Source organism: Neoarius graeffei, chromosome 21 (assembly GCF_027579695.1).
Source record: "Neoarius graeffei isolate fNeoGra1 chromosome 21, fNeoGra1.pri, whole genome shotgun sequence".
Taxonomy (NCBI): Eukaryota; Metazoa; Chordata; class Actinopteri; order Siluriformes; family Ariidae; genus Neoarius; species Neoarius graeffei.
This window is the reverse complement of record NC_083589.1, coordinates 43,005,044-43,014,421: the sequence shown is the minus strand read 5'-3', so window position 1 is coordinate 43,014,421 and position 9,378 is coordinate 43,005,044. Positions and strand designations below refer to the sequence as shown.

At 43.4% G+C, this 9,378-nt stretch overlaps 1 protein-coding gene across 1 annotated transcript in view; it reads left to right on the top strand.

The window, feature by feature from the left end:
* Positions 1 to 2,426: 2,426 nt before the first annotated feature.
* The window catches only part of cald1a (caldesmon 1a), a 95,244-nt gene continuing 88,292 nt past the window's right edge, over positions 2,427 to 9,378 (top strand). Inside the window, exon 1 of the mRNA XM_060903179.1 lies at positions 2,427 to 2,538. The gene's annotated coding sequence lies outside the window, so the exon portion shown is untranslated. The remainder of the gene's footprint in view (positions 2,539 to 9,378) is intronic.

Sequence of the window (9,378 nt, the reverse complement as noted above, 5' to 3'; positions counted from 1 at the left end):
TTTTAAAAGCTTTACCTAATTAAAATTTTGAAAGATTTCATTTATATTTTAATTACGCATGAATTCTGAGTTGAGATTTAGGTTTAACTTCTTTGATTGACATGTTGGTCAATTTTCACTTCGTGTAATGGTTTTAATTGGCAGCGACATTACCCACAATGGCGTCCATCTACCTGCTGATAGTGGTGGCACCTAAAGAGACCGGTACCAGCAGTACCAGCATTGCTTTAGTCTCTCCAGCTCTCACCTCCTTATTTGTACACTCTTTTCTATAGATCAGGTTCCAAAGCTTATTAGCTGAGCTGTGTTTACATTTATATTTATATTTACAGAAGTTAGCAGTAAATCTTTGCCATCTCTGCTGTAACTCATACTGTGCTGCATTGTGTTCTGGAACTTTGAATCCAATGTTTGCTGTTTCCACTACTTTTATCTTGGGTTTCTCATGAATATAATATAGAATGCTGCTGTTAAATGGTGAATGAGAAAAGAGCTTGCTCTTTTGTTTTTAAGCTCAAACAGTGAAATGTAATTATTATCCCTTATGTTTGAAATCTGATTTTTTTTCTACTACATGCCATTGTAACTGTGCAAGCAATATCCCCATGTGATGTCAGTGTAGTAGACAACCTCTAAATTCCCCAGGAATAATGAAAATACAGCCCAACAAATTAGCACCACAGTCTAAACACATCACAAATAAACTATATGGTCAAAAGTTTGTGTACACCTGATCTCCTACCTATATGTGGGCCCACCAAACTGTTGCCGCAAAGTTGTATGCTGTAAGCTTTTTATGCTGTAGCATTACAATTTCCCTTCCCTGAAATTAAAAAACCCAAACCTGTTCCAGTATGACAATGCCCCTATGCACAAAGTGAGCTCCATGGAGCCATGGTCTGATAAAGTTGACATGGAAAAACTCAAGTAGCCTTCACAGACCTGTGACCTCAACCCCACTAAACACCTTTGGGACAAACAAACTGGAATGTCAGCTGCTGCCCCCCTTCTAGTTCATCATACTAATGCTCTTGTGGCTGAATGAGCAAATCCTCACAGCCACGCTCCAAACTCTGATGGAAAGTCTTCCCAGAAGAGTGGGGTTTAATATAACATCGAAAGGATAGAAAATCTGGGATGGGATGTTCAGATGGAACCTGTGGGTGTAATGGCTGGGTATTGACATATTTTTGGCCATATAGCTGGTGTACGTAATGTAATGTAATGTAATGTAATGTTTCATGGTGGAGTTTTCCTTTAATACTTGATACAAAGTTGGACAAGATTAGAAACAAGTATATTAGAGAGACAGCACATGTAGGATGGCTTGGAGACAAAGTGAGAGAGACGAGATTGAGATGGTTTGGACACGTACAGGGTATATTGGGAAAAGAATGCTGGAGATGGAGTTGCTTGCCAGGTAGAAAGAAAAGAGGAAGACCAAAGATGAGATTTATGGATGTGGTGAAGGAGGTCATGAGGACGGCTGGTGTGACAGAATTTGATACAGCGGACAGGAGGAGATGGAGGGACATTATTTGCTGTAGGGGCGGCACGGTGGTGTAGTGGTTAGCACTGTCGCCTCACAGCAAGAAGGTCCTGGTTCGCAGCTGGCAAGGGCCTTTCTGTGTGGAGTTTTCATGTTCTCCACGTGTCTGCGTGCCGCCCAAGAATAAGCCTTGATACAGAATATTTCTGCTAGTTATAGTTATCTCATCTCATCATCTCTAGCCGCTTTATCCTTCTACAGGGTCGCAGGCAAGCTGGAGCCTATCCCAGCTGACTACGGGCGAAAGGCGGGGTACACCCTGGACAAGTCGCCAGGTCATCACAGGGCTGACACATAGACACAGACAACAATTCACACTCACATTCACACCTACGGTCAATTCAGAGTCACCAGTTAACCTAACCTGCATGTCTTTGGACTGTGGGGGAAACCGGAGCACCCGGAGGAAACCCACGTGGACACGGGGAGAACATGCAAACTCCGCACAGAAAGGCCCTCGCCGGCCACGGGGCTCGAACCCAGGACCTTCTTGCTGTGAGGTGACAGCGCTAACCACTACACCACCGTGCCACCCAAGAATAAGCCTTGATACAGAATATTTCTGCTAGTTATAGTTATGCCAGACGGATTTCTTTTCCAAGATTATGCTTAAGGAGTTTTTGTCTGACTTATGTGTTCTCACTGCATCATTTCTGGTTTTATTAACATGTTTGGGGGTTACTGAAAATACTCAGCATAGTGTGGATTCAAGATAAGAATCTCTGTTCTCCAGATTCTCACAGACAGTATCTAGCTGTAGCATTTAGCACAGCCAGAAGTCGTACGAGTTGTTTTGTGGGCGTGACTCATTTCAGACATGTCGTAAACGCTTCTGTTGCTGCGACATGTTTAAAGGGAGGAGCTTAATGTGAACGCGCATCTCCTCCAGAGCGCCGTCGGTTTGTGGACAGGAACGCAATCTGTGCGGAAACCTCATCAACTCTGTGTTTTAAAGGCTAAAGCGCAGACAGATTTGCACTCAGTGGCAGGTAAGGTGTGGGGTATTGGTGCTAAAGTTCTGTCTTATTGAAATAACCTGATGGTTTTGGCGCAGCGGGTAAAAGTTGCTCCTGAAGTTGTGTTGTGTATCCGTTATGTCGCGTGCGGGGGAGCTTTGCTGCTCTCCATGGGATGCTGTCAGGTTTGTTTGTTTGTTTGCTTGCTTGCTTGCTTGCTTGCTTGTTTGCTTGCTTGCTTGCTTTTGTTTGTTTGCTGAAACTTAAGGTGCTCAGATTCATTCCTGCTCTGTTTACAGAAAGACCTGTCCATCGTCCAGGTAAAGAGTAGTCAAGCCTCTGATGGAGAATATGGAAGGAGAAATGTGTCACTACATGAATCTCATTTAAAACATTTTTTTTTAATGAATCTTTGTAAAAGTTTTGTAGAATTGAAATACTGTTCCATTTCTTTAATATGCATGTGAGGTTGTTTTTTTTTTTTTTATAAATTACAGCCTGATAATAAGGTGTGTAAAAGTGTTTTAATGCTGCCACATTTTACCTTCAGGTTGAGGGCGATACAGTGGTGCAGCAGTTGGTTTGGTTTGGAGCTCATCCCATACCGTCTGATGTTCACTGTGTCAGTGTGGGCTTTCTCTGCGTTCTCCAGTTTCCTCCAACCTCCCAAAAACACACCGATCAGTGGACTGGCTACACTAAATTGTCCCTAGCTGTGTGGTATCCAGTGGTGGACTGGTGTCATGTCCAGGAACGGGTTCTGGATCCGTGGTGACTTTCACCGTATAACACACATACTGAATGTAAAATAAGTGAGACTCAGGGTTTCAAAAAAAAGGCTCATTGGCGACCAAATCTGTGCTTCTTTGCTCTTAAATCTCTAGCATGTAATTTCCTATTTTTATTATATTAAAATTCAATTTGTAATATATTTTTTTTAATTTGATCGTATTCAATTTCCAAACATTGCTTACAAACGCATAAAAATTCAGATTTCTATTTGAACCTTAGGTTTAGTGGCACATGTCTCATTCCATAGTGAGATTTATTCTTACTCTTTTAATACAGCTGTTATTTATACATAGGTTAGTTCTGCACTGGGAATTTTGCTATGTTTGTGCTGAATAAATTATTTACATGAATCACTCCTGCAGTACTGAGTGATTGTGTTTTTGTTTCCAGCAGGACTCACTGTAGAATTAAGCTGTGCAACATGTTATGAGTCCACAGCCTCTTGTTCACCAGACTTTTTTTTTTTTCCTTCTTTGCTGTAAACTGTGTAGTCATGATTTTATTTATTTAACTTGGGCAAGGGGTCCTAATTTCGGCCAGGCATGGCAGGCTGGAGTCTGGCCTAGTTAGGAGGTGTAATTTCTCTGAAACTGGCCTTTTTTAAAAAAAAAAAAACTAGAAATGCTGCAGGTGGCACGGTGGTGTAGTGGTTAGCGCTGTCGCCTCACAGCAAGAAGGTCCGGGTTCGAGCCCCGTGGCCAGCGAGGGCCTTTCTGTGTGGAGTTTGCATGTTCTCCCCGTGTCCACGTGGGTTTCCTCCGGGTGCTCCGGTTTCCCCCACAGTCCAAAGACATGCAGGTTAGGTTAACTGGTGACTCTAAATTGACCGTAGGTGTGAATGTGAGTGTGAATGGTTGTCTGTGTCAGCCCTGTGATGACCTGGCGACTTGTCCAGGGTGTACCCCGCCTTTCGCCCATAGTCAGCTGGGATAGGCTCCAGCTTGCCTGCAACCCTGTAGAACAGGATAAAGCAGCTACAGATAATGAGATGAGAAACGCTGCCTTGAGAGGCTTTTATATATTTATATATATATATATATATATATATATATATATATATATATATATATATATATAAATAAATAAATAAAACCTACTGATCTTGCTATTACACCTTTCTTGTTTGTTTTTCTACTCAGTTGCATGTCAGTATGGCGCCTACAGTTTAGAGAAAATTGTTTGGACTACTTTCTTCCATCAAATACTGTCCTGTGTATTTATTGTATATTTTGCACTCCTCTTAAACTGTCGTGCAGTTTATGCAGTCTGCTGCACTGTTACGTGTTGGACTATGGTCCTGAAGAAACAGTATTTCAGTCTGTTCTGGATTTCGGGACCCTTGATCTATGGGCTTCACTTAGCAAGACTTTCAGTAGCATCATCTGTGCTGTATATTCTGGCTGGATTCCCCCTCCTTGTTCTCTTCCCAAAATATTTGCGGCGTGCTGTTGCCAGTCACGAACATTCTTGTATTGTTTCATCTGTTTTCTGTTGTGGGATTGTGGACAGGCCGAGGCTGGAGGATGGGAGAGTGGTTTGCTTTGCTAAGTGAATTTTCTGTGCTGATTAGTATGCAGTAAAGAAACTTGTGGATTTTAATAGCACCATCCCATAACACGCCATCATGGGACAAAAACACCCAGATGCCTTTTGGCAACCCAAGATGGTGTACTATCTTGATTACATCCATGTGAATTAAGGTCAGAAGTTGATCTAGGAGCAGTTATGCTGTTTTGTTCCGAGTGATAGTTCAGGCTTGTGGATAAATGCTGAAGTACTATATACTGTAGGTAGCAATGCAGGTTCTTGAGCAATGAGCCAGAACAATAATTGACCATGAAACTGGATCTGATAACAGTGTGGTGTTTGGAAAATATGAAGGGAATGCCCTTGCCTTATAAGGAACAGATTGAACCTGGTGACAGATGATTTGAAATGGCCCCTGGAATGCACAACTGCACCATTTTTCTCTCTTTTTAAACCCTCCCATTCTGTCTCTGTCTTGCTCTCTTCTTTCTTTCCCTGTAATGTGAGGGTGTGTGGAGCCCAGAGGAATCTGGTGGTAATTCTGCCCAGTGATAATGAGGCTTTGCTATAGGCCTGGCTGGGGCAGGATGTAGAGAACATTACCCTGTGTTTCCGGAGTCTAGATCCTTCAGGTCCAGGCTGAAAAACACAACTCTAACACAGAGACTGAGATCGGAACCAAGTCGCCTGTTGGAGATCTTGAACTGGCCCAGTTTAGGGCTGACGCCATCCTATTAATTTTAGCATCATAACCAACATATCAAACTATGTAAAATCATTTTTGCACTGTTTGTCATTTTTGCTTGAATTTCAAAATATGTAATTATGCTATCTGCAGATCAGCATAATTAGAGGGTTTGTATCAGAACACTTCTCATTAAACATCAGAAACACTTTTCTTAATTTCAGGTTATCACAGAAGTGGAATTGCTTTGCTTTGAAAAGGGCACGCATGCGTTTTGGATACAAGGTGTACTCAAAGGCAAAAGAAAAGGTATACGAGAGCTGCTTTTGCTTCTTCCCCCCCCCCCCCCCCCCCCCAATACTTTGGACACCCATTATGAAGGTTCAGTTAGCGTTCTGTTACGTTGAGAACACTGCAGGAGAAAGCTCACGTGATGTGACCAGAGTTGCTGGACTGCATGTTCTGCACCAGCCATCCTCTGCTTTTAACCCGATACCCTGTACTTTGTGACTGGAATGAGCTTGGTCCTGCATATCCACTTCTGTAACCCGGTGCATTTTTTGCCTGCTTTGAGGTTGTGTTTTTTTTTTTTTTTTTTAAATGATCTGTTTAATTCTTAACTTATGACGATCAAGGATTCGGAGGAAGGGAGGGCACCGATCTCGGACATTCCTCGATTGTGAGATCAGAACTGTCTGAAACCTTAGCTCATGTTTATTTAGGTAACTGCAAATATCCAATAAGTGCCTTGCAGATGTTTTGATTGTAATATACGGTATAAACCTGGCACCCCCCCCCCCCCCCCCCAAACCAGTCCTTCAATGGAAAGGGTGGAACTTTTTTTTTTTTAAACTGGTAATTTGATGTGGTCTGTTCTTCAGCATGGTTGCAGTTTTCAGCAGAAAAGTGGGATTCTGGAACAAACAGTGAACTGGATTGAAACTGTAACTCCTAAGTAGGGAGACTTGAAGTAAGCCAAAACTGCTGATGTGCAAGGATTTCTTTTGGATGATGGATAATGCTGACGGACGAGTTCTTTTCGCTCCATTGCCAGAGGGTGCAGCCATGTTAGATTTAGAAATAAATCCCCTCGGTAGAGGGCACATGGATGGAGCTTTAGTTTCAATGTGTACGGTCATCCTGGTCACATGCACAGTATATTTTATCGCACACAGTTCGTCACACTGAATTTAAATCCCCCCCCCCCCCCCCCCCCCCCGAACTTCACAGTGCAGTTGAATCTCCAACTCTTGTCATCTCATTGCTGTGTCATAGAAATTGCTCCAGTTTGTCATCTTGCAGTAAGTTGTTGCTCAGTGATGTCAAGTTTCCAAAATGTTGTATTGATAGTGAAGTGCTTTTGATGTACCGGACCCTGAGCCTCTCCTCATCTGATAAAACGATTACAGGAAATGTTTGAGCAAGTCCATCTTGGTCTGTCTGTCCCAATGGGGACCTCTGCTATTCAGACTCAAAATAAACAAACATCTAATCAAGGCATGGATAACGTGCTCCTCCTGAAGTGACATTTGATGACCTGGTGTTTTGAGGAATTTTAGGATGTATAAAGACCCTCCATTTTTTAAAAATAAATCTGGTACCACTGCTTATTCATGCAGTTATCTAAAACTCCCAATCATGAGGAAGCAGCACAATGTATAAGATCATACAGATACAGGTCCAGAGCTTCAGTTAATGTTCACACTAAACATTAGAGTAGGGGGGGAATGTCGTCTCTGAATTTGTGGCATGTCAGTTGGTGCCAGCAGGGCTGGTTTGAGTTTTTCAGAAACTGCTGATTCCCCATGAGGTTTTCACACACAGCAGTCCCTGGGTTTCATACAGAATGGTGCAAAGAGAAACAAACGTCCAGTGAGCAGCACTTCTGCAGGAGGAAATGCCTTGTTGATGAGAGAAGTCAGAGCAGAATGGCCAGAGAGATTCAAGCTGACAGGAAGGCTTTACTCTTTACAACTGTGGCGAGCAGAAAAGCATCTCGGAATGTAGAACATCCTGAACCTTGAGGCAGATGGACTGCAAAAGGAGATTACCACATCAGGTGCCACCCCTGTCAGCCAAAAACAGGAGGCTACAGTGGGCACAGGTTCACTGAAACTAGACGGCTGAAGACTGGGGGGAGGACCAGGCGATTTGGTGGTTGTGGGTTTTTTTTTTTGTATTGCAATATGATTTGGATATTACGCTAATGAGTAGGGGTATGGGTGTTCCTATTAAAGCAAGGGTGATAGCATTCCGGCGCCGCGCTGGATTTCCGGCGTACCGTGGCTGGGGGGAAAAAAAAAATCTAGTTCGCCCATTGTCCTGTGTCATTCTGAGATGCGCAGATACAGTAAAGGGAATTCATTCCCTTTACTGTCTATCTGCGCATCTCAGAATGACACAGGACAATGGGCGAACTAGGTTTTTTTTTTTTTTCCCCCCAAGCCACGGTACGCCAGAAATCCGGCGCGGCGCCGGAACGCTATCACCCCTGTGTTAAAGTGGCTGAGTGTATAGACTGTGTATAAGTTGGTTTGTGATGTATGTCATATGGTGGTGCAAAGTCACTTCATTTTTGCCCCTCTTCAATGATGACGTACAGTGAAGGGGCAAAGAGACCTATGGCAACACAAAGTGGGTGGACCAAATGAGCTGTGAAAGGGAATTTCAGTCAAAAACAAAGTGATGTGGCGACAAGCAAAAGGAAGTGGAGGGTTTTTGTGTTCCCTCCCCCCAGTTTTACTGCCAGCAGTTTTGATTAAATATCTCATCTTCTCTCATTATCTCTAGCCGCTTTATCCTGTTCTACAGGGTCGCAGGCAAGCTGGAGCCTATCCCAGCTGACTACGGGCGAAAGGCAGGGTACACCCTGGACAAGTCGCCAGGTCATCACAGGGCTGACACATAGACACAGACAACCATTCACACTCACACCTACGGTCAATTTAGAGTCACCAGTTAACCTAACCTGCATGTCTTTGGACTGTGGGGGAAACCGGCGCACCCGGAGGAAACCCATGCGGACACGGGGAGAACATGCAAACTCCGCACAGAAAGGCCTTCACCGGCCACAGGGCTCGAACCTGGACCTTCTTGCTGTGAGGCGACAGCGCTAACCACTACACCACCGTGCCGCCCTGATTAAATATTTATCTTGTATAAATAAGCGTTATACTGGTCTGTGCCCATTTAAGTTTCCTCGGTGTTCTCTGGTTACCTTCCACATCCCGTAAACATGCTGATAGGTGGATTTGCTACACTAAACTGCCTTGATGTGCGGATTAGAATACCCCCTAGCACCATGCACAGTGTTTCCGAGATAGGCTCTGGATCCACGGTGACCCTTGACCAGGATAGAGAGCTTACTAAAGATAAAGGGATGAAGTAATGCATTTAAATTAAACAAAAAAAAAAAATGCTGTGGAATTAATGAAATCATGTTGATGTTTGTGCAGTAGAGTGGTTGTTTTAGCTGTCAAGTGAAGAGCTTCAATTAAGAACTGCTTATTTTAAAGGGTGGTAGGAGTATTACATTGGTATGATAAAGTAATATGCAAATGATTTAGCCTACAGGAAGTTGAGGTCCCATAATAAACTTTCTAGTTGGTAGACACACAGGGTCAGGACCAGACTCCAGTACTGTTGGACCACAGCACTGCAGGTTTTGGTGTTACTAAGCATTACCAAGACTTGGTATCCCCTAATTACCAAAGCCTTTACGGGCTGAATTTGGTGTGCCATAGAGAGACGGCACAAACATCTCCCGTGATGTGGTTCACCAGGAGCGGAAACTGATCCTCTTGCTCTTCATGGTGTGTTAAATACGCCTTGACACCTATATATAAGCTGCACCTACTTTTCGGTCCTCT